This window comes from Salmo trutta, chromosome 22 (assembly GCF_901001165.1).
Source record: "Salmo trutta chromosome 22, fSalTru1.1, whole genome shotgun sequence".
NCBI classification, from domain to species: domain Eukaryota; kingdom Metazoa; phylum Chordata; class Actinopteri; order Salmoniformes; family Salmonidae; genus Salmo; species Salmo trutta.
The window spans coordinates 17,210,696-17,234,529 of record NC_042978.1 but is presented as its reverse complement, the minus strand read 5'-3'; the positions used below and the strand labels follow the sequence as shown (position 1 = coordinate 17,234,529).

General features: G+C 45.9%; 1 protein-coding gene and 1 long non-coding RNA gene across 12 annotated transcripts in view; one reads left to right on the top strand and one right to left on the bottom strand.

Moving 5' to 3' along the window:
- LOC115158238 (CUGBP Elav-like family member 5) overlaps positions 1–23,834 on the top strand; it is a 268,535-nt gene that overhangs the window by 36,966 nt on the left and 207,735 nt on the right. The gene's annotated exons all lie outside the window — the stretch shown is intronic.
- On the bottom strand, positions 21,812–22,771 carry LOC115158239 (uncharacterized). The gene is made up of 3 exons (XR_003868647.1): positions 22,588–22,771; positions 22,096–22,167; positions 21,812–21,965 (listed from the first exon to the last, which is right to left on the bottom strand). It is a non-coding gene; the product is annotated as an uncharacterized LOC115158239 (long non-coding RNA).

Sequence of the window (23,834 nt, the reverse complement as noted above, 5' to 3'; positions counted from 1 at the left end):
AGCAGAAAGCTGGCTTTGCACTCAATCTGGTCTCAGCGCATTTCTTATAATTCGGTACGTAAATCCGTGACACACCATTTAGTATGATATGTTAGGTTTCGTATGGTATGTATTAATTTGTGGATGTCCATCACACATTTAGTATGAATGTTACGAATTCTAGCTAGGTGGCTAATGTTAGCTAGCTCGCTAACGTTAGCTAGATATCTAGCTATCTGCTACTGTAGGAGGACGTCATGTCATTGGAGGAGTGGGTGAATGACTGACTTTTTCCCCTCATATCATTTTTTGGTGGCTACACAGCTAGAGATGCACTTGTCATTTGGTTAGCAAGCAAGAAATGTCAATCGCTTTACAAGCTAGTTATGCTGAACAATTGTTATCCAGTTAACATATCTCTTGCGTTCTAAAATGCACTCTGGCTGGCTATCTACCCCGATTTCAGAACACTATTGTCTGAGCGTGCCAGAGGGCAGAATAACTGATGAATTTACAAACACGCAACACCCGCTGAATATGACCAGTGTCATTAAACATAGGCAAAAAAAGTAATAGTCAAGAACGCTCTAGATAACATGTAAACAGCCTAACCTGCTCTGCTACGGCAAGTAAAATGGTCACTGAGGTGTTCTCTCATTTGTGGCTGGAAGTAGCTAGCTAGCAAGCTAGCCAACATTAGCCATTTAGCATGGGTGCTTGGTTGGGACCACGCATGCACTGGCAGGCAAGCTGCAGAAGGACGAGCAGGCTGGACGTTTATCAGTGCAATTTTGACGGCCAACTAGCCCAAAAAGTTTGAGAGGGTTTATCTAACGTTCCTTTGTTATATTTTAGCTCATCTTGCTCTGGCTAGCATTAGTTGTTGATCTTGTTGTTGTTGATGTGCATATAGGGAAAGACAGCCTACCTTTTTATGGTTGTTTGATCAATAGGACTGTAAAGTTCCCAAATGTATGAGGACTCCCGTGGTATTTAGCTACATAAATCCATTCAAGTGTATGTGTTCTAATGATCTAAAGTCACGCTGTTGCAACTGCCTCTAAACACACAGTCCAGTTCATAGTGAATGATGGCAGGCCCTTGTGGCAAATGGCTTGTTTGCGTACTGTAGACTCTGGTCCTGGACGAGACAGATGTTTTTACTAGGTTTTATTTACTGCAATGTCTGTTAATTGTCCAAACGCACTGCCGCTTTCCCACTATATATTGCTATAGAATTTTCACAAATGCCTTAGTATATGTAATTCCCAAACATTCGAAGAATGTATGAAAAACGTAAAAATGACCATATCTAAGCGCTCGCTTGACAGAAAATGACAAACGAAGTGTCATGTTCTTCCTGGGGGTGTAAAGGAACAGATTTGAATAAGATTTCATGTTGCTAAAATGCTGTCAGTTCCACTTTAAGAGAAGGAACTAAGATAAAGCACTGAAACAAAACACAGGTTTCTGTAAGAACATTTTATGGCTTGTTTTATGTTCCGCATGCAGAATGGGACAGGGCTAGAACAGCCAGAGACATAATTTGGGAAGTTTGTATTCCAGAATCCAGCAAACTCTGCAGCGGTTGTTAACTAAGGTTTTAGGATGATGTGGTCACATCTTGTTGCAGTTACCGTAGTTGTTATGGTGGTGTATGACCTGGGGGAGACATCTCTTAACACCAACACGAGGCGCTTTGAAACAAGCTGAAGCAGAGAGACAGAGAGAAGGCAGCCTCCATTAACTGTCCTATTGGATTATTCCCCACTGTAACACACTGTAACACAGTGTCCACCCTGAGGATAGAACAATGGCACTGTCAACCGCAACCACCGCCCTCTCCCTCGTGTGACTTCGACTTGTGGCTCATACTGAGAAAAGAGCCTGGGAAACAGAATAATCTAACAAGCCTGCCCATTAAGCCACTTCGTCATGTGAAGTGTGCTATTTCTTATCTGAGGTACAGGTTGAAAGAAAGAGATTAATTATTAATGTTTCTTATTTTTAGCCTCTTTAACCTATTTCTGGTTGTGGCTGGAGACCGGCCTTGTGTCTGTGGGATTGAGTCATGTGACGTTGTGATCTGGGTTAGCTAGCTAGCGGTGTGATGCTGGCCTGATGGTGATGTCTGCCAGGCTGCTGGCCATGCCCACTCTGACCTGGCTCGGTTCAGATCTGCTTGGCTTGTCCTGGCTCTGTGGAGTATCATCTGTCTGTCTGTTTCCCTGGTGGGCCAAACCAGATGAGTCCGGTTCCGTTTCAGGCCAGGAGGAGGAGCGGGCCAGAGTGGAGAACAAGGCCCAGATAACGTGACTGCCAATCCATCTTGGTGTCCCTGAACACGCCTGTGCAGGTGTGTGCCTGCAGACAGACACACACACACACACACACACACACACACACAAAAAGGGGAAGAGACTGCGTGTGTATGACAAAGTGTGTTCCTGAATAGAGGTGTGTGTGGAGAAAAAAGATTAGCGCCCCACCAAAACACGATATTGAAATAGACAGGGTGAGAGTTTAGGAGGCACTTGAAGCAACTGGAAAACATGAAGGGCACACTTAAGAAACATCTTCCTGTACTGCTAATTGGAGTTGTCACCGCACTGCCCATGCTTGATGCATCTGGGAACGAGAGACAGGGGTGTGGGAGGGGGGCCAAAGTGAGAGAGTGGGTCAAATATTGAAAGATAGATAGATAGAGAGAGAGAGAGAGAGAGAGAGAGAGAGAGAGAGAAAGCTCTGTTCACAAACACAAATAGACCCCACAGAGCCCCAGGAGAGCAACACAATTAGACCCAACCAAATCATGAGAAAACTAAAAGATAATTACAAGACACATTGGAAAGAATTAACAAAAAAACTGAGCAAACTAGAATGCTATTTGGCCCTAAACAGAGAGTGCACGGTGGCAGAATACCTGACCACTGTGTCTGGCCCAAACATAAGGAAAGCTTTGACTATGTACATATTCAGTGAGCATAGCCTTGCTATTAAGAAAGGCCGCCGTAGGCAGACCTGGCTCTCAAGAGAAGACAGGCTACAGTATGTGCACATTGCCCACAAAATGAGGTGGAAACTGAGCTGTACTTTCTAACATCCTGTATGACCATATTAGAGACACATATTTTCCTCAGATTACACAGATACACAAAGAATTCGAAAACAAACCCATATATTGATAAACTCCCATATCTACTGGGTGAAATACCACAGTGTGCCATCACAGCAGCAATATGTGTGACCTGTTGCCACAAGAAAAGGGCTACCAATGATGAACATTACCATTGTAAATACAACCCATATTTATGTGTATTTATTTTCCCTTTTGTACTTTAACTATTTGCACATAATATGACATTTGTAATGTCTTTATTGTAATGTTTACTGTACATTTGTAATGTTTATTTCACTTTTGTTTATTATCTAGTTCACTTCCTTTGGAAATGTTAACATATGTTTCCCATGCCAATAAAGCCCTTGAATTGAATTGAATTTTGAGAGAGAGTGAGAGAGAGAGTGAGAGTGAGAGTGAGAGTGAGAGTGAGAGTGAGAGAGAGAGAGAGAGAGAGAGAGAGAGAGAGAGAGAGAGAGAGAGAGAGAGAGAGAGAGAGAGAGAGAGAGAGAGAGAGAGAGAGAGAGAGAGAGAGAGAGGAGAGAGAGGAGAGAGAGAGAGAGAGAGAGAGAGAGAGAGAGAGAGCTTGAAGCCTTACCTTCAGCGGGATGTGTGAACGGTTATCCATGTTAAAACAGCCCCCCCCCCCCCGAGCCGTGCTGTGGAGGGGGAGCCCACCCCCCTCAGTCCCCTGGATCCAGCAGGCTCATTTGTAAGGCAGATCTGGCCCTGGACGGAGCACAGAAGGTAGAGGGGGGCTGGACTGAGCCATTTGTCAGCAGAAATCAGGGCTGATGCAATACATCGCCTGCCGGGGGGCGAGGAGAGGAGGCTGATTGACTGGAGGCAAGTGGGGACTGATTACTCATGACACCCCCCTAACCCCCTGCTGTCCCGACACCCCTCCCCCACCCACAGCCTGATTAGGCCTGTGGCACTCCGGCGGAACCAAGCGGAGGAGGACAGTGTGAGGACAGTGTGTGTGTGTGTGAGGTTGGGGGATAGTGACCCGGAATATGAGTGTGTAGAGGGGCTGGCCATGCCCTCTCATGTGGAAGTGTGTATTAGCATTGCAGAACAGAACAGAGCAGAGGTGAGCTGGCAGTGCAGTATGGGCCCTTACTGGCTGGAGAGCCATCATGGTCAGTATGGCTGCTCCAGAGCCCCCAGCTTTCTGCTCAGCCAGCAGAGACAGGGTAGATAGAGTACAGTCAACACACTCAGCACCGTTCTAGACTTCATGTTGGCAGAGAATGACTCAAATAATGTATTGCCGTGTTAGAGAAAGCTAGGAGATTTCGTATGATCTTTTCTATTTCATCACACTTTAGATCTGTTTTGTATGCATTGTTTGACTTTATAGATATGATTTCAGAAGGTGACAAGGTGACATGCCTGGTTTCTAGACTTATAATGTGAGTATTCTTCTAGAAGCCTGATGGAAATACGCAGTCAAAAATAAAAGTCACTCTTCAAGCCATCCCACGTAGTTTCCTGCCAGCACCTAGCTAGCTATAGTCTTCAGTCTGTAAACTGTTGAGAGTGCGAGTTGCCTGCAATGAGAGGTGTGCTTTAATAATTCATAGTAAAACAGTATACTGGATGTCTTCCTGCTGACTTTTAAGTCAAACACAATTTTTCCCTTCTCAACGATAGCAAGGCTACAACCTATACCCGAGAGGGGCTGCTGGGGACACCCACGTCATTTAGTTGTGTTGCTGTTGTTGGCAGAGGTTGTTGACGACATGGATGGAGGGAGGGCCATGTGTGGTTCTCAGACAGCATGGTCCCCCACTCCAGCACATCCCCAAAGCTCCCTCTATACAGCTGGGATGCATACGCCTGCAGGGTGCCGGGGGAAGCAATTTGACATCGCACTGCTCCGCAGGGTTAGCCGATCTGCATCTCGAAAAGCGTCTCCCTGTGAGTTCTCACTCATTATGTCTGAGCAGGAAGTGTCTTTCTGAAGGCAGGATGGAGAAAGAGAGAGAGCGGTGAGTTGTGGAGATGATGATGATGATGATGTGGAGATGGGAGGGGTTGATGTGTGGGAGTGAGAGACGAGAGGTGGGTTGGTCTGGGGCCCACTGCCGACCACCGCTAGGCTGGCGGTTCTAAACAGCATAGAGCGGCCAGCTACAACCTAGGCCGTCGCCACGGCAGCCACTCCATTATGGAGCAGCATGATGAACACCAAAGGCCTCCCAGGGACAATCATTAAGTTGTCAGCGTGGCGCTGTAAAGAGCACTTCGGGCTGAGTTGAAATATTGCTGTGTTCTTTGAAAAAAAAATGGAAGTAATCACGCGCCTTTGATGCCTCCAGATACCCCCAGATGCTTTGGTGATCCATGTTTTTCATATACAGTAATATGGGTCTATTGTCCATGGAGCTTTGTCAATACATTAATACATGGTAGCGACGGGGGCCATAAAACCTTCTGCAGCAGTAACTCTGGAAACAACACTGGAACAATATCTATTTATTCTCTTTTTTCTTTGTACTGTGTGCCTGTGTATGTAGGCTACACTCCTTAATGCTGCCTGTGTATGTAGGCTACACTCCCTAATGCTGCCTGTGTATGTAGGCAACACTCACTAATGGTGCTTGTGTATGTAATTAATTGTGCCTGTGTATGTAGGCTACACTCCTTAATGGTGTCTGTGTATGTAGGCTACACACACTAATGGTGCCTGTGTATGTAGGCTACACTCCTTAATGGTGCCTGTGTATGTAGGCTACACTCACTAATGGTGCCTGTGTATGTAGGCTACACTCCTTAATGGTGCCTGTGTATGTAGGCCACACTCACTAATGGTGCCTGTGTATGTAGGCTACACTCACTAATGGTGTCTGTGTATGTAGGATACACTCCTTAATGGTGTCTGTGTATGTAGGCTACACTCCTTAATGGTGTCTGTGTATGTAGGCTACACTCCTTAATGCTGCCGGTGTATGTAGGCTACACTCCTTAATGGTGTCTGTGTATGTAGGCTACACTCCTTAATGGTACCTGTGTATGTAGGCTACACTCACTAATGGTGCCTGTGTATGTAGGCTACACTCCTTAATGGTGCCTGTGTATGTAGGCTACACTCACTAATGGTGCCTGTGTATGTAGGCTACACTCCTTAATGGTGCCTGTGTATGTAGGCCACACTCACTAATGGTGCCTGTGTATGTAGGCTACACTCACTAATGGTGTCTGTGTATGTAGGATACACTCCTTAATGGTGTCTGTGTATGTAGGCTACACTCCTTAATGGTGTCTGTGTATGTAGGCTACACTCCTTAATGCTGCCGGTGTATGTAGGCTACACTCACTAATGGTGTCTGTGTATGTAAGCTACACTCCTTAATGGTGTCTGTGTATGTAGGCTACACTCCTTAATGGTGTCTGTGTATGTAGGCTACACTCCCTAATGGTGTCTGTGTATGTAGGCTACACTCCCTAATGGTGCCTGTGTATGTAGGCTACACTCCTTAATGGTGCCTGTGTATGTAGGCCACACTCACTAATGGTGCCTGTGTATGTAGGCTACACTCAATAATGGTGTCTGTGTATGTAGGATACACTCCTTAATGGTGTCTGTGTATGTAGGCTACACTCCTTAATGGTATCTGTGTATGTAGGCTACACTCACTAATGGTGCCTGTGTATGTAATTAATGGTGCCGGTGTATGTAGGCTACACTCACTAATGGTGTCTGTGTATGTAAGCTACACTCCTTAATGGTGTCTGTGTATGTAGGCTACACTCCTTAATGGTGTCTGTGTATGTAGGCTACACTCCCTAATGGTGTCTGTGTATGTAGGCTACACTCCCTAATGGTGCCTGTGTATGTAGGCTACACTCCTTAATGGTGCCTGTGTATGTAGGCCACACTCACTAATGGTGCCTGTGTATGTAGGCTACACTCAATAATGGTGTCTGTGTATGTAGGATACACTCCTTAATGGTGTCTGTGTATGTAGGCTACACTCCTTAATGGTGTCTGTGTATGTAGGCTACACTCACTAATGGTGCCTGTGTATGTAATTAATGGTGCCTGTGTATGTAGGCTACACTCCTTAATGGTGTCTGTGTATGTAGGCTACACTCCTTAATGGTGTCTGTGTATGTAGGCTACACTCCTTAATGGTGCCTGTGTATGTAGGCTACACTCCTTAATGGTGCCTGTGTATGTAGGCTACACTCCTTAATGGTGTCTGTGTATGTAGGCTACACTCCTTAATGGTGCCTGTGTATGTAGGCTACACTGTCACGTTCTGACCTGTAAAGGTGTTATTTGTTAGTGTTTATTTTGGTCAGGACGTGGCAGGGGGTATTTGTTTTATGTCGTTCAGGGTGGTTGTGTGTATGTGTCCATGTAGAGAGGGGTATTTTATTTATTAGTCCATGGTTTTGGTTATTGTTCTATGTTAGTTTATTTCTATGTTGTCTAGTCATTTGTATTTCTATGTTTAGTTAATTGGTGTTGGGGCCTTCAGTTGGAGGCAGCTGTCTATCGTTGCCTCTGATTGAAGGTCCTATAATTAGGGGTGTGTTTGTATTGTGGTTTGTGGGTAGTTGTATTCTGTTTTGTGCTTGTCACATGACAGAACTGTTTGTGTCATTTCTGTGAATTGTATACGTGTTTATTTTGTTTCTCCTTCTTATATATTAAAAAGAGAAGATGAGTATACACTTCCCTGTGCGTCTTGGTCCTCCACACACGACACTCGTTACATACACTCCTTAATGCTGCCTGTGTATGTAGGCTACACTCCTTAATGCTGCCTGTGTATGTAGGCTACCCTCCTAATGGTGCCTGTGTATGTAATGAATGGTGCCTGTGTATATAGGCTACACTCCTTAATGGTGCCTGTGTATGTAATTAATGGTGCCTGTGTATGTAGGCTACACTCCTTAATGGTGTCTGTGTATGTAGGCTACACTCCCTAATGGTGCCTGTGTATGTAGGCTACACTCACTAATGGTGTCTGTGTATGTAGGCTACACTCCTTAATGGTGCCTGTGTATGTAGGCTACAGTCCTTAATGGTGCCTGTGTATGTAGGCTACACTCCTTAATGCTGCCTGTGTATGTAGGCTACACTCCTTAATGCTGCCTGTGTATGTAATTAATGGTGCCTGTGTATGTAGGCTACACTCCTTAATGCTGCCTGTGTATGTAGGCTACCCTCCTAATGGTGCCTGTGTATGTAATTAATGGTGCCTGTGTATATAGGCTACACTCCTTAATGGTGCCTGTGTATGTAGGCTACACTCACTAATGGTGTCTGTGTATGTAGGCTACACTCCTTAATGCTGCCTGTGTATGTAGGCTACACTCCCTAGTGCTGCCTGTGTATGTAGACTACACTCACTAATGGTGCCTGTTATGTAGGCTACACTCCTTAATGGTGTCTGTGTATGTAGGCTACACTCCTTAATGGTGTCTGTGTATGTAGGCTACACTCCCTAATGGTGTCTGTGTATGTAGGCTACACTTACTAATGGTGTTTGTGTATGTAGGCTACACTCCCTAATGGTGTCTGTGTATGTAGGCTACACTCCCTAATGGTGCCTGTGTATGTAGGCTACACTCACTAATGGTGCCTGTGTATGTAGGCTACACTTACTAATGGTGTTTGTGTATGTAGGCTACACTCCCTAATGGTGTCTGTGTATGTAGGCTACACTCCCTAATGGTGCCTGTGTATGTAGGCTACACTCACTAATGGTGCCTGTGTTGGTACATTCCCTACTAACCACTCTATGTCTGTACTACATGTATGGTCCCTATACTAAGCCTATGCACTGAATATGGTCCCTTCTAAGCACTGTGTGAGCCAGTGTAGATCACAGCACCAGAGGGGATGGCTGCCATTTTATGTGCTCCTAAACAACTGTGCTATTTTGTTTGTTTTCTCGCATTGTTTGTAACTCATTTTGTACACAATGTTACTCTTCCGACCGAAAAGAGCTTCTGGACATCAGAACAGCGATTACTCACCTCAAACTGGATGAAGATCGTTTCTTTAATGAGTCCGACGAGAAGGATATACTGCTTTGTCGAGACAAGGCCCAAATCCTAGTCATCCACGTGAAAAAAGACAGAGAAAAAGGGGGAGAAGGGCGGGTGCCTTGTAAGAATTCGCTGACGAGTAGGTAAAGCACCACTACCCTCCGTATTTTTGGCCAAGATTAAGACTATCCTATCAACGGGACATTAAATCTGTAATATCTTATGTTTCACTGAGACGTTGGTAAATGACGACATGGATAGTAAAGAGCTGGCTGGCTTGTCTGTGCATCTCCAGGACAGAGCAGTTACGTCTGGTAAGACGAGGGGCAGGGGTGTGTGTCTATTTGTCAATAACCGCTGGTGCGTGATTTCTAATATTAAAGAAGTATTGCGGTATTGCTAGCCTAAGGTAGAATACCTCATGATAAGCTGTAGACCACACTATCTACTAGGAGGGTTCTCATCTATATTATTCGTAGCCATCTATTTACCACCACAAACCGATGCTGGCACTAAGACCGCACTCAACAAGCAGAATAAGGCCATAAGTAAACAAGAAAATGCTCATCCAGAAGCGGCGATACTAGTGGCCGGGGACTTTATTGCAGGCAAACTTGAATCCGTTTTACCTAATTTCTACCAACATGTCACATGTGCAACCAGAGGAAAAATAGCTCTAGACCACCTCTACTCCGCACACAGAGATGCATACAAAGCTCTCCCTCGCCCTCCATTTGGCAAATCTGACCATAATTCTATCCTCCGGATTCCTGCTTACAAGCTAAAACTAAAGCAGGAATTACCAGTGACTTGCTCAATACGTAAGTGGTCAGCGGCCGATTTCAAGGAGCGGGACATTAATCCGGACGCTTATAAGAAATCTCGCTATGCCTTCAGACGAACCATCAAACAGGCAAAGCGTCAATACAGGACTAAGATTGAATTCTAATACACTGGCTCTGATGCTCAATGGATGTGGCCTGGCTTGAAAACTATTACGTACTACAAAGGGAAACCCAGTTGCAAGCTGCCCAGTGACTCAAGCCTACCGGATGAGCTAAATGCCTTTTATGCTCACTTCGAGGCAAGCAACACTGAAGCATGCAAGAGAGCACCAGCTGTTCCGGACAACTGTGTGATCACGCTCTCCATAGCCGATGTGAGCAAAACCTTTAAACAGGTCAACATTCAATGGATTACCAGGACGTGTACTCAAAGCAAGCGCAGACCAACTGGCAAGTGTCTTCACTGACATTTTCAACCTCTCCCTGACCGAGTCTGTAATACCTACATGTTTCAAACAGACCACCATAGTCCCTGTGCCCAAGAAAGCGAAGGTAACCTGCCTAAATGATTACCACCCCGTAGCACTTACGTCGGTAGCCATGAGGTGCATTAAAGGGCTGGTCATACCTCACATCAACACCATCATGCCGGAAACCCTAGACCCACTCCAATTCGCATACCACCCCAACAGATCCACAGATGACTCAATCTCAATCGCACTCCACATTGGACAAAAGGAACACCTATGTGAGAATGCTGTTCATTGACTACAGCTCAGCTTTCAACACCATAGTACCCACAAAGCTTATCACTAAGCTAAGGACTCCGGGACTAAACACCTCTCTCTGCAACTGGATCCTGGACTTCCTGACGGGCCGCCCCCAGGTGGTAAGGGTAGGCAAAAACACATCTGCCATGCTGATCATCAACACTGGGGCCCCTCAGGGGTGCGTGCTTAGTACCCTCCTGTACTCCCTGTTCACCCACGACTGAGTGGCCAAGCACGACAACACCATCCTTAAGTTTGCTGACGACACAAAAGTGGTAGGCCTGATCACCGACAACGATGAAACAGCCTATAGGGACGAGGTCAGAGACCTGGCAGTGTGGTGCCAGGACAACAACCTCTCCCTTAATGTGAGCAAGACAAAGGAGATGATCGTGGACTACAGGAAAAGGAGGGACGAACAGGCCCCCATTAACATCAAGGCTGAAGTGGAGCGGGTCAAGAGTTTCAAGTTCCTTGGTGTCCACATCACCAACAAACGATCATGGTCCAAACACACCAAGACATTTGTGAAGAGGGCACGACAACACCTTTTCCCCCTCAGGAGACTGAAAGAATTTGACATGGGTCCCCAGTTCCTCAAAAAGTTCTACAGCTGCACCATCGAGAGAATATTGACCAGTTGCATCACCGCCTGGTATGGCAACTGCTCGGAATCTGACCGTAAGACAGTACAGAGTGTAGTGCATTTGGCCCAGTACATCACTGGGGCCAAGCTTCTTGACATCCAGGACCTTTATACTAGGTGGTGTCAGAAGAAGGCCCACACTCCAGTCACCCAAATCATAGACTGTTCTCTCTACTACCGCATGGCAAGCGGTACTGGAGTGTGGGGAACATACATTCTGGGTCTTGGGTTGGGTTGAGGTCGGGTGATTGTAGAGGCCAGGTCACCGGAGAGCCAAAGTCTTGGACCAAAAGGCTCCTTACCAGCTTCTACCCCCAAGCCATAAGACTGCTGAACAATTAATCAAATGGCCACCTGGACCACCCAGATAATGTAAATAGTCCAGGTGGCCATTTGATTATTTGTTCAGCAGTCTTAAGGCCTGGGGGTAGAAGCTGTTAAGGAGCCTTTCGGAACCTAGACTTTGGCACTCCGGTGACCTGGCCTCCAAAATCACCTGACCTCAACCCAATTGAGACCCAGCATTCCAGGTGAGGCTGGTTAAGAGAATGCCAAGAGAGCGCAAAGCTGTCATCAAGGTAAAGGGTGGCTACTTTGAATAATCTCAAATCTCAAATATATTTTGATTTGTTTAACACTTTTTTGGTTACAATGTGATTCCATTTGTATTATTTCATAGTGTTGATGTCTTCACTATTATTCTGCAATGTAGAAAATAGTAAAAATAAAGAAAAACCCTTTGAATAAGTATATGTGTCCAAACTTGACTGGTACTGTATGTCCCCCACTGAGCTCTGTATGTCTGTGTTCTGTGTAGTGAATGTATGTCCCCCACTGAGCTCTGTATGTCTGTGTTCTGTGTAGTGAATGTATGTCCCCCACTAAGCTCTGTATGTCTGTGTTCTGTGTAGTGAATGTATGTCCCCCAGTGAGCTCTGTATGTCTGTGTTCTGTGTAGTGAATGTATGTCCCCCACTGAGCTCTGTATGTCTGTGTTCTGTGTAGTGAATGTATGTCCCCCACTAAGCTCTGTATGTCTGTGTTCTGTGTAGTGAATGTATGTCCCCCACTAAGCTCTGTATGTCTGTGTTCTGTGTAGTGAATGTATGTCCCCCAGTGAGCTCTGTATGTCTGTGTTCTGTGTAGTGAATGTATGTCCCCCAGTGAGCTCTGTATGTCTGTGTTCTGTGTAGTGAATGTATGTCCCCCACTGAGCTCTGTATGTCTGTGTTCTGTGTAGTGAATGTATGTCCCCCACTAAGCTCTGTATGTCTGTGTTCTGTGTAGTGAATGTATGTCCCCCACTGAGCTCTGTATGTCTGTGTTCTGTGTAGTGAATGTATGTCCCCCAGTGAGCAGCCAGCAGCAGGTCAGATGAGGGTGTTGTGAACTCCTGTGCGTTCTGTTGTCCCAGATGCTGTCCCTGATTTTGTCCCTGATTCTGTCCCTGGGTGTGTGAGGCAGGATAGAGCTGTCTCTCATCAGACTCCGCCGCTAATGGGGCTCAGCCGAACCGTCGCCGTGGCAACACTGGCAAACCGACAGGCCGCCACACGGAGCCTCCAGAAACACACAAACACACGACTCAAGCACCACACACGTGCGCACCCACGCACACACACAGAAGCACAAACAAACATGCATTCACGCACACACACATATATAATGCAAAATCCACTATCCACAATTCATGAGGTGTAGGGGCGGAGGACAAGACAACAACACATTTATTTACTGGGTTTATTTGACCTGTTTTCCCTGATTTATTATTTATGATTCTATCGATCTGTGTGACACTGTGGCGGACAGGGCCGGGCGCCTCAACTGCCTGCCTGTCTCCCTGCCTACCTGTATCCCTCCCTCCCTCCCTGCTTGCCTGTCTCTCTGCCTGCCTGCCTGTCTCCCTGCCTACCTGTATCTCTCCCTCCCTCCCTGCTTGCCTGTTTCTCTGCCTGCCTGCCTGTCTCTCTGCCTGCCTGCCTGTCTCCCTGCCTACCTGTATCCCTCCCTCCCTCCCTCCCTGCTTGCCTGTCTCTCTGCCTGCCTGCCTGTTTCCCTGCCTGCCTATCAGCATGCCTGTAGGACTGGCTGTTCCTTTGTTCCTCCACAACAACCAGGCGGCCGCTGGCACATCACGCCACACAGCCTTTCTTTTTAAACCAGAGGGGAGAAAGCCTTTCCTTATTCAACATCTTTATCCCCGATCTGAGTGGGCTGATTCATGCTTAGACATTATATCCCAGCACAAAGCACAGGGGTGATGATTGACTTGAATATTTGGCTTAGCTTAACTGTGTGTTTTTAGCAGTGCCTATTACTGCAGGATCATCAGCCCAGTCCCTGGAGGCTGCTCCCCAGTGCCCACCCCCTGGAGCCAGGGGGAGAGCCTGCCTGCCTGCTGCCCATGTCTCCCTCCCTCTCCCTCTCTCTCTCCTAAATCCTATCCCAGCTAACAAGCCAAAGAACCCTGGCTGTCTCTCCCTCCCCTCCCTGCCTCCCAGCCTCCCCCACTGCTCCTCAGCTGCTGACAGACTTAACTAACTTTACACCAGGACAAATGAGAAGCCATCAACACGGCAATGAAAGTCCCTCACGTCTTCCCACACATCTAAAAGCACTTTGTCTGTGCCAAGTGAATGACCAGCATCTGATAATAGCAGATTTATTATAGCAGCGTCCCAGTGAAAGCCCTGCGGGTACGCTGCTTCTGCTCTGGGTTTATTTCAGGTTGTGGCTAATAACAGAACATAAAAGCCTTTACTCTCACATGGCTGCCATACAGCTCCTACAGGCCACCCCTATTGAAGACCTTGTGTATGCTTGATAGAAACCCTACTATGGCCTACAGAAATTGACATACGCAGCATAAGAAAAGAGCTCAAAGGTTATCTGATGATCACTGTAGAATGACACGTCAAAAAAAGAAAATAACAAACAGCAAACAAACGTTAGACTGCCTTTGCTTGACTTATCAAGATGCCCAACAGTGACATATATCCTTGCTTATATTTTGTAAAACACAGAGTAGCCCGAGGAAAATATAAAAAGTATTTCAATAAAAGATGAGATACGGGAACCAATGTTGTTTGTGATATGTGTAGCTAAAGGTAGGCTGTGTTTGATCTGCTCTTGGCTTGGTGGTCTGTCACAGCGATTGCATCTCGCCGTGTCAAATGTGGCGGTTTGGATTTGATGTGTACCAAGGCGAAAGGGAAGGCAGCTAGTGTATCCGCTTGGGGTTGTTTTGCACACGGACGGCACCTGTTAGGCATCCAGGGACACAGAACATCAGGCTGCTGTCAAACATCAGCAGGAGTTGAGCCCAGGCAAAATGACAATACATTTTTTATTTTTCTAGGCAGGCGGTGTAAGACAAATCCTTTCTAATAGGAACCTGTGGGGCTGCAGGGAGGGGAGTGTGGTCGATACAGAGGGACAGACAGTCAGGGGGCTTTGATGATCCCCTATCTCTGTCTCCCTCCAAATGAAAAGGCAGGAGAGAGAGAGAGAGAGTGAGAGAGAGTGAGAGAGAGTGAGAGAGAGTGAGAGAGTGAGAGAGTGAGAGAGAGAGAGAGAGAAAGAAAGAAAGAAAGAAAGAAAGAAAGAAAGAAAGAAAGAAAGAGAAAAAGAAAGAAAGAAAGAAAGAAAGAGAAAGAAAGAAGAGAGAGAGAAAGAGAGAGAGAAGCCTTGGGGGATTGAGCCAGGCTAAGTTTCTATTAGGGCTATCTACATAACACCTAAGATGTCCCTCTTTCTGATGTGACAGGCAGCCAGATTATCTCACATTAGGGAAAACAACAAAGCTGTGTGCTGTTCTGTATCGCTGGGAGGACAGCGCTGCATGGAAGATTTATCTATCTGTGGCACGGCTAGGGAACAAGGGCATTCAAAAACAGACTGGAAATTTACATTTATATAAATACAAGTCTGTTACGTTTGGTTTTGCCTTAGAACACATTTTAGTCAATACAGTATTATTGAGAGAGCTAATTTACCTTAAACGACGAGTCTCAAATAGCCTCCTTTCCCTATTAATAACCGGCCATTGGCACACATTTCAGCAAATAAAGGCCGGTTTCAAATAAACAAGGGGTCTAAATGAATTGTTTACGAGGTTACCATGGACACAGCTGAAGCCGAAATCGGGAGTGCATGATAGGCAGCCTAGTATGCAAATCTGCAATGGATTTGTTATTATAATGTTTATACTGGTCATACTTGTCACAGGTAGTCTTTTTAACTTTTTATTAAGAAAAAGCTGTGTGCATTAAGGAAATAGAGGCCTGGCTCAAATATTAGCTAGTGCAATTTTGACCCATCCTGTGCTGATTTCATAAGGACAAACAAAACTATACATCCCATTGCTAATACACAGTGCATTGCCCAGTGTGCATGATAAACACAATCATCCCTAGAGTCATGCAATGTTCCTGAGATTTTAAACAACAACACAAACATCAAATTAAACCCCCTCCATCTCCCACCATGCATTGTGTCTGTAATAACCTCTATCCACTGCAAACATCATTCACCAGTCACTGTTTGAAGCTATCACACAATTGCAAAATAAATTATGTTCTATCTGTGTGAATGACACTGGGAGCGTCTGTGTTTGGTTTGACTAATAGTTTCTAGCGACAGAGAGGGATGGAATCTCTTAGTGTCAGCATCTGAATTTGAGGTGTGTGAGCAAAGTGGATATCCACTCGTTTCTCATAGGTGTATGGGCTGTCCCTGCTAAGAGCACTGTGATGGGAGGAAAAATGTGTGTGTGTGTGTGTGCGCGCACGTGCGTGCGTGTGTTTATTACTGTCACCAGAGAGACGTTTTCACACCGGCCAGTCAGCCAGCCAGCCCTCTCCCTCTTTTAGTTAAACCGAAGCCTTTCTGGCCAACAGGATGAGAGTCATTAAGCTCAGGTGAATCGAATTAAGATCATAGAACAGCTTTAAATGGCTTAGTATGGCCTAAGAACAGACACTGGACTCGCATAGGGCTGTAGGGTGGCCAAGGGTGGGGGGAGAGGGCACCAATAGACAACTTTCCTCTTAAGAAACTAAAAATGGCTGCTCCCACCTTGAGCCAAAATGGGCCCAAGTCTTTCTTTCATGAAATTAACAGACAGCTTCCGATTGAGGAGAATTGTAACATCATGTGCTCTGAATGGGAACAACTATTATTATGTCGTCTTCAAGAATAAATGTCGCTTGTCTGGGTACTGCTGAAAACATGTCTGGTGCAACAAATGAGTCATCCTCAATAATTGTCCAAAAGCAATTTTAGACAGATTTTAAATACTGTAGCAAACCGTGTACTGTGGGAAGGTGAAAAATAAAACCGGGAGAAAGGTATCTGCGTCTTAAGATTGCAAAGCCTTGTTGAAAGTGTTAGCTTCAGCATTCTCCAGCCCACGCGCTCCCACGTCAAAGCTATATATTTAGAAGGGGAGGCTTTTTTCTCTCTGTGTGCCATGGTGCGAGAGGTGCACGGGGGCTCTGAAATGTTTGTCTTTGTTCTCCTCCCTGAGTTTTTTCGCGTGGGCGTTTAAAGTTTCAAGAACCACCTCGGGACTGCATTTCAACAGATGGAGGTTTAACTAAAGTGTTCACATCCAAATCAGAGCTGTACTTTTGTAGCCTGGTGTTTGTTTGTGTATTTGTTTTTTCGACTGCATTGAGGGTGCACTTTCACATACCTACCAAGGGCCTGTCATATCAAGCCATTTCATAAGTTGAAATGTCCTAAACAGTAGGTGTGACCTAATCGAATCAGAAGAATCCAGTAACTAGCCCTTTCGCTGTCAGTTGACTATGGCAATAGTCTTGGTTAAACCACTTTAATATCTTTGTTGAACAAATCCCAAATTGTGTTGAACGACACAGTAGCTGTCCATGGTGCTGAATTACTGTGAGGGCAGAAAGCAGCAGTGGTAGGCCTGCTGTTCCACAGCGTGCATCTATGTCACTGTCCGTGGTGCTGAAACATTGAGGATGTCTGTCATGACACCACAGTAGTCAAACAGGCTTCTGTGTTCTTTTTCTCTGCGACTTGAGGACTGTCCAGAGCCGATTGGAATGACATGTCTGGTGGGAATGACATGTCACCGATATGCTTCGGTCTCCGATTCAAATGTTTAAGATAGGACTGCAAACCCCAAACCAATCCAAATATAGCATGCATCGGTCAGAAAATCGATTCTAACGTTATGTTGTTTCTCATATTACTTTCTTTATAACTTCCGAAAATACCTCATAATTTGTGACAACTGATGAGGCCTCCTTCAGTGTCGAACTAAGCATGTAACTGTGTTGACAGTTATTGCTCTACAAGTAATTTTGCATGCCAAACAACCCTATGGCATATCAGTAGCCTAGTCAACTGCGCGCTGTGCTCAGATTCGCGTGCTGACCAACACGAGGTAGGCAGCCTGTTCCTGATCTAGCACATCTGCTTGGTACCTTCAGCATTCAAATGCTAAAATGGCTTGCGCGATATTAGGCTTCATTAATTGAGTAACAACCTGTGTAATTTCCTAGGTTATTGTTATTTATGCTTGAAAATGTATTTTACCGGAATAAAAGTAAGCTACCAGAGACACAACTCACATCTGCCAACACCTGCTTAACGTGGCTTACAATATATTTGATTTAGATTGTTCAGGTTTACCATCAGCAATAGTTTTGCTTTAAAAAATTGGTGTATATGGTCAGTTTTTGATATACAGGGTAAAGTTGATCATTTCATAACGAGGAATCACTTTTGCGAGGCGCACTGCACGGCCAAAGCGGGAGGAGAAAAGAAGCTCACTAAAAACTTCCAAACGGTCAAAACCATTGGATTTTGAGATGAGCTATGTCATAGCTAATTTGTAAATGATACATATGGTCAAGAATTCAATAAATGTCGCCAATTGAGTAAAATGCTTTTGACTTAAAGTTGCTTTTCCAGGAAAAAAATGCACATTATTGAACATAACGTTGCCAAGCGAAACAAATCTTGCCACCCACAGGGTAGGCTGCAACTTTGAGCCATGGTGATAGTCAGCTAATCTATACTTTTTCATGTCTAAAATGTGTTTCTCATTCCAATGGACAACTTGAGAAAAATAGTAATTACTTTTCTGACCTGTAATTTTGTGGTCAGATTTTGTGTATAGGAGTAAAATTTCTGCCTTAGATGTTTTGTTGTTGTATTATCTGTCAGTGGAGTATTGCATTATATACACTCTTAGAAAAAAAAGTTCCATATAGAACCAAAAAGGGTTCTATCCTAAAAGTTTATGTAGAACCCTTTTATAAGGATTTGATCATAACCCTAGGGGTTCTTCTTAACTGAACCAAAATTGGCTCCATATAGAACGCTGTATGGTGCCATTTATTCATTATGGCTACTACCAATAAATAGTCATATTCAGTGGTGTAAAAATACTTTGAAATACTACATAAGTATTTTTCTGGGGAATCTGTACTTCACTTTACTATTTATATTTTTGACTACTTTTACTTCACTACATTCCTAAAGAAAATAATGTACTTTTTACTCCATACATTTTCCCTGACACCCAAAAGTACTCGTTACTTTTTGACAGGAATATGGTCCAATTCATACACTTATCAAGAGAACATCCCTGATCATCCCTACTGCATCTGATCTGGTGGACTCACTAAACACAAATGCTTAGTTTGTAAATGATGTCTGAGTGATGGATGTGCTCCTGGCTATCCTTCAATTTAAAAAACAAGAAAATGGTGCCATATGTTTTGTTAATGTAAGGAATTTGAAATTATTTATAGTTTTACTTTTGATACTTAAGTACATTTTAGCAATTCCATTTACTTTTGATACTTATGTATATTTAAAACCAAATACTTTAAGAGTTCTACTCAAGTAGTATTTTACTGGGTGACTTTCACTTTTACTTGACTCCTTTTATATGAAGGTATCTTTACTTTTACTCAAGTATGACAATTGAGTACTTTTTCTACCACTGATAATATTTCTAGCTGTGTAACGCTCGTCGTCGGGTGATAAGGAAGCGGACCAAAGCGCAGCTGGGAGCGAACACATGTTTATTTAGACACAAATAAACACGTTACCAAAACAGACAAAGAATAGACGAAACGTTAACTTGCTCAAACAACAGAGGCAACAACCCACAAACATCGTGGGAGAAAAGGAACTTAAATGTGATTCCCAATCAGACTTCACAAGCGACAGCTGTCTGATTGGGAAATCACCCCGAGCCCAACATAGAAATAAAACACAAAGAAAGGCTATAACCAAAACATAGAAAATAAACCATAGAAATGCCACACCCTGACCAAAATAGCAGAGTTCACCTGGTCAGGGCGTGACAGTACCCCCCCTCCAACGGTGCGTACTCCCGGCGCACCAACCTAAAGTCTATTAGGGGGGGGGACCCGGGTGGGCGCCTCACCCTCGGTAGAGGCTCTGGCCCCGGGCGTGTTTCTCCCCCTGCCTCCACCCTAGCCCTACCCCTACCCCTCTGGCCCGGACTGGACCACGGTGGAGCGGCATGCTCAGGCTCCGGAGCGGAGCCGCCGACCGGAACAAGACTGGTCACCGGTGGACCGGACACAGGCCGTGCCGGACTGTGGACACGCGCCGTGGGCCTAGTGCGGGGAACAGGGACGGGCCGGACTGGACTGGGGACACGCACCACTGGCTTGGTGCGGGGAGCAGGGACGGGCCGGACTGGACTGGGGACACGCACCACTGGCTTGGTGCGGGGAGCAGGGACGGGCCGGACAGGACTGGGGACACGCACCACTGGCTTGGTGCGGGGAGCAGGGATGGGCCGGACAGGACTGGGGACACGCATCGTGGGCTTGGTGCGAGGAGCAGGGACGGGTCGGGCCGGACTGTGGACACGCACCGTAGCCTTGGTGCGGCGAACAGGGATGGGCCGGACAGGACTGGGGACACGCACCACTGGCTTGGTGCGTGGAGCAGGGATGGGCCGGACAGGACTGGGGACACGCACCGTGGGCTTGGTGCGAGGAGCAGGGACGGGTCGGGCCGGACTGTGGACACGCACCGTAGCCTTGGTGCGGCGAACAGGGATGGGCCGGACAGGACTGGGGACACGCACCACTGGCTTGGTGCGGGGAGCAGGGATGGGCCGGACAGGACTGGGGACACGCACCACTAACCTGGTGCGGGGAGCAGGGACGGGCCGGACTGGACTGGGAACACGCACCACTGGCTTGGTGCGGGGAGCAGGGATGGGCCGGACAGGACTGGGGACACGCACCACTGGCTTGGTGCGGGGAGCAGGGATGGGCCGGACTGGACTGTGGACACGCACCACATTCGCCCGGCAAGGGCGAGGTGCTGGCACAGGACGTGCTGGACCGTGACCGCACACCGGCGACACAGTGCGCATTAGCGGCGCCGGATATCCTGGACCGAGGAGGCGCACTGGAGGTCTGGAGTGCACAGCTGACATCACCCGTTCTGGCTCAACGCCCACCTTAGCCTGGCAAGTGTGGAGCGCTGGCACAGAACGCACTGGGCTGTGCAGCCGTACCGGAGACACAGTGCGCGTCCTCGGCGCAGGATACATCGGACCGAGAAGGGGCACCGGAGGCCAGGAGCGCTGAGCCGGCACAACACGTCCTCGCTGAACACTCCCCCTAGCCCGGCAAATGCGGGGCGCTGGCACAGAGCGCACTGGGCTGTGCAGGCGCACTGGCGATACCGTGCGCACCTCTGCCACCCAAGGCTCTTCCTCCACGCTGTCCCTACGCAGGTCCTCCAGGACCTGCCACATCTCTGCCTCCTCCTTCGCCGTTATCCCCCACGAGAGCAGTGGTCTGGGCTCTTCGTCTGCCCTTCCGGACCACCCCATTAGCCCCCCCCAAAAAAATTATTGGGGGTGTCTTCCGGGCCTCCTCGACCGCCGCCTGCGACTCCTTCCACCGGCTGGCATCACCTCCTCGACCTGGGAATCCCTCCGCCAGGGTCCTTTCCCCGACATGATCTCCTCCCAGGTCCAGAACTCCTTCCCCTCGCGAGCCCATCTCTCGCGCTCCTTTTCCTCCCGCTGCTTGGTCCTGGTTCGGTGGGTTGTTCTGTAACGCTCGTCGTCGGGTGATAAGGAAGCGGACCAAAGCGCAGCTGGGAGCGAACACATGTTTATTTAGACACAAATAAACACGTTACCAAAACAGACAAAGAATAGACGAAACGTTAACTTGCTCAAACAACAGAGGCAACAACCCACAAACATCGTGGGGGAAAAGGAACTTAAATGTGATTCCCAATCAGACTTCACAAGCGACAGCTGTCTGATTGGGAAATCACCCCCGAGCCCAACATAGAAATAAAACACAAAGAAAGGCTATAACCAAAACATAGAAAATAAACCATAGAAATGCCACACCCTGACCAAAATAGCAGAGTTCACCTGGTCAGGGCGTGACAAGCTGAGAATATAATATAATAAACAATTAAATAACAAAAGAATACCAGCATAGTTTTCTGATTTTATTGTCATTATGCAAGCATAGTTAAAACATATGCACTGGTGGCCAGGGAGGCATCTCTTGTTTGAATGATGGCCCACTGCAATCTTGGTACCAACTCTGGTGGACTTTATTATGGAACAGTAGGCTACAGAATGGGTTGTTGCCTGGCTGGTTCCCGAGAAGATGAAGAAAGGAACAAAAACATGTTAATCTTCAGTAATAAACATGAGTTCATCTGCCAAAATGAAGACAAAATGCCATGCAGACATAATTATTATGATGTAGAAGAACAATTTACATGCAGTTGTTGTTGTCATCATCATCAGCAGCTGAAAGACAGTTGGTTTACTGCCAGACTGCGCAAAACATACTGTAGATAGTGTGTTAAAAGTCAAGTAATGATTAACTATTGAATCACCAAAACGTATTATAAATAATTGATTATGAATCATTTTGATTCGTACCTCCTCTCAGTCAGCCCATTGCCCATCACGTGCATTCAACAGAGGTCAGCAACAGTATTTTAATGGCTTCATTAAAAATAATCCACACTGAAATACTGAACTAAAAGTAACAATTAGCCAATTGCCACTGCCACTGGCTCTGTAGCTATATTTGGCATATTCAATAAGACCAATTTATGTTATTTGTAAGAATTAGCTAGCTTGTAAAATGTCTAATTAATGTACCATTTTCCTGTCTAGAATTCTGAAATAACCTTATCTAGCTAGCCTATAGTTTATCATATCACTTTAGCTTCATATATTTGAATTAAATAAACTTTGCTTACCTTAATAAACAAACAAATAATGTGCTTATTTGTAGGTTATTCAACCACCGGCCTCTCGCGTTGTATGCTGGAATGGCTACCTAATTCTACATCTAGCTACGGTGTTTTGAGGTTGTAGAATCAGTATTTATAACAATTGAAACGTGTACGACAACTAGGTAGCTAGCTAGCTTAATGCATGCTGGCTGAACCGGTATCAAATCAATCCATGTGAAACGAAAGGGATGCTAACAACGCCAGTTCAGACACCCAATGCTGAATACTCTCTCTAGCTAGCTAGTGTAGTAAATTCTAGCTAATAGTACAAATGAGCTTTTATGATAAGGCCGTTTCTGTTCTGCCGTGATTCGTGCGCGGAGTTGACATTGCATTAAAGCTGTGTGCATCACGTTGGTCAAATGTTACAAAGTAGTGAGGCAGAGTCGCCAACTAAGTGTCAAAGTCAGATACCTGCTGGTTTCTAAGAACAGTCCCTTGACTTACAACTTCATCAACAAGCTGGCAAACTAACTACCATAATGGCCATTCAAACAAGCTAGCACTAGGCTGCTAACTAGAGCAATTTAGCTGAAAAGGCAGATAGTTAGCTGCCATTTCAGAGTTTGACGTGACTGTGTTAGCCAACAACAGCTAACAAAAGCTAAAGTCCACATTACAGTCTGGGATAGGACCCTCACGGTTCTTTGCCGTCACTGGGTTTATATATAGAACGTTTTTTTTAGTAAAGGGTTATTTCATCTCCTCCCAAAAAACAAGATGTTCTATTTAGAACCCCAAATAACTTTTTTTTCTAAGTGTCGGCAACCTTTACATTGGAACTGTGCGAAAAAGTTCTAGCTAAACCAACGCCAAAGAGATGTAGCCTTGCTATGTTTACAGGAAGCAGTTCAGCCTATATTGTATTTTTGTTAATTAATGAGAGATAAGTTGATGCATCATCTCACCCTTTACACAAAAAAACAAATGTGGGGAACGTCTCGCATCGTATCCATATGTTGTTTTTATTTATGCACAGGACAAAATACTTCAAAGAGAGTGCACTCTCACACACTAACTTCCCCCCTTATCATTCTCCCTCCCTCTCTTTTCCATATTTCTCTCTCTGTCTCTCCTGTCCCCATCAAAGCCATTTTTCTCCTCGCTCAGCGGCGGCTGTGCTTCTCTCGGGATTGTGAGCGCTCAAGCGCTGCAGGCATCCCCGAAGCCAGTGCGTAGCCTACAAACACTCCCTGCACGACCAGACAGGC